Source organism: Zea mays, unplaced genomic scaffold, assembly GCF_902167145.1.
Source record: "Zea mays cultivar B73 unplaced genomic scaffold, Zm-B73-REFERENCE-NAM-5.0 scaffold_250, whole genome shotgun sequence".
NCBI classification, from domain to species: Eukaryota; Viridiplantae; Streptophyta; class Magnoliopsida; order Poales; family Poaceae; genus Zea; species Zea mays.
Window position 1 is genome coordinate 39,599 of NW_023366872.1, and position 2,328 is coordinate 41,926.

The 2,328-nt window shown below is 35.0% G+C and overlaps 1 non-coding gene across 1 annotated transcript; it reads left to right on the forward strand.

Moving 5' to 3' along the window:
- On the forward strand, positions 1 to 80 carry TRNAL-UAG (transfer RNA leucine (anticodon UAG)). Its single transcript has one exon. It is a non-coding gene; the product is annotated as a tRNA-Leu (tRNA).
- Positions 81 to 2,328: the final 2,248 nt, after the last annotated feature.

Consider the following 2,328-nt stretch of genomic DNA (forward strand, 5'->3'; position numbering starts at 1 on the left):
GCCGCCATGGTGAAATTGGTAGACACGCTGCTCTTAGGAAGCAGTGCTCAAGCATCTCGGTTCGAATCCGAGTGGCGGCATTCTCGAAAAAGAATACAATAAATTAGAAAATGGATTCAATTCGAAATTTCCAATTTTGTAATGGGACCTTATCGTTATGCTATTTGCAACTTTAGAACATATACTAACTCATATCTCTTTCTCAACCATTTCAATTGTGATTACGATTCATTTGATAACCTTATTAGTTCGTGAACTTAGGGGATTACGTGATTCGTCAGAAAAAGGAATGATAGCTACTTTTTTCTCTATAACAGGATTTTTAGTCTCTCGTTGGGTTTCTTCGGGACATTTTCCATTAAGTAATTTATATGAGTCATTGATCTTCCTTTCATGGACTCTGTATATTCTTCATACTATTCCTAAGATACAGAACTCGAAAAATGATTTAAGCACAATAACTACGCCAAGTACTATTTTAACGCAAGGCTTTGCCACGTCGGGTCTTTTAACTGAAATGCATCAATCCACAATACTAGTACCTGCTCTACAATCTCAGTGGTTAATGATGCATGTCAGTATGATGTTACTAAGCTATGCAACTCTTTTGTGTGGATCCTTATTATCCGCCGCTCTTCTAATCATTAGATTTCGAAAGAATTTCGATTTCTTTTCACTAAAGAAAAATGTTTTTCTTAAAACATTTTTCTTTAGTGAGATTGAATATTTATATGCAAAAAGAAGTGCTTTAAAAAACACCTCTTTTCCCGTATTTCCAAATTATTACAAATATCAATTAACTGAGCGTTTGGATTCTTGGAGTTATCGTGTCATTAGTCTAGGGTTTACTCTTTTAACCGTGGGTATTCTTTGTGGAGCAGTATGGGCTAATGAGGCATGGGGATCCTATTGGAATTGGGATCCTAAGGAAACTTGGGCATTTATTACCTGGACCATATTTGCAATATATTTACATAGTAGAAAAAATCCAAATTGGAAGGGTACGAATTCCGCACTTGTAGCTTCGATAGGATTTCTTATAATTTGGATCTGCTATTTTGGTATCAATCTGTTAGGAATAGGTTTACATAGTTACGGTTCATTTACATTACCATCTAAATAATTACATAACATAAAACCTTCGGTTTTTTTCCTTTTTAGTTTGATTTGAGAACCCTTTGAAAAGACGTTCAAGGGGTTCTCAAAAATTCGAGATAGATCTAATTAGACTTTTTTACTTTTTTCTGAATTTTTTATTTTTCCACTCTGGAATATAGAGCGGACTGGTTAAAAAAAGAAAATCCTATTTAGTATAATAATTGGATAATAGAACCTCTACCCTATCAACGGATAGCGAGAGAACCAAATCTGGATAAATACCAATTCCTATTACTGGTAAAAAGATACAGATTAAAAGAAAGAGTTCTCGTGGTCCAGAATCTACAAAATTTTTGTTTGGAACATGAAATAGCTTGTATCCATAGAACATCTGGCGTAACATAGATAATAAATAAATAGGAGTTAATATCATTCCTATTGCCATTACAAAAGTAATTAGCATTTTTGGCATTAACATAAATTTAGGACTAGTAATTAGTCCAAAAAATACTACTAATTCTGCAACAAAACCGCTCATTCCCGGCAAGGCAAGAGAAGCCATTGAAAAGCTACTAAACATGGTAAAAATTTTTGGCATTGGGATAGATATTCCCCCCAGTTCTTCGAGATAAACAAGACGCATTCTATCACAAGCCGTTCCCGCCAAGAAAAAAAGTGTAGCACCGATAAATCCATGAGATAATATTTGTAAAATAGCTCCATTTAGTCCAATGTTGGTTATGGAACCAATTCCTATAATTATGAAACCCATGTGAGATACGGAGGAGTAGGCTATTCTTTTTTTGAAATTTCGTTGACCAAGAGAAGTTGAAGCTGCATAGATTATTTGCACCGCTCCTATTATTACCAACCAAGGGGAAAATAGATAATGAGCATGCGGTAACAATTCCATATTGACCCGAATCAATCCGTATGCTCCCATCTTTAATAGAATTCCGGCTAAAAGCATACATGTACTGTAATGCGCTTCCCCATGGGTATCTGGTAACCACGTATGTAAAGGTATAATCGGCAATTTGACAGCATAAGCAATAAGGAAGCCAAAATACAGTAGTATTTCCAATGTTGTAGGGTATGATTGATTAATCAATCTTTCTAAATCTAATCCGGGTTCATTGGAACCATATAATCCCATACCCAGAACTCCAATTAAGAAAAAAATGGAACCGCCTGCAGTATACAAAATAAACTTGGTAGCTGAATACAGAC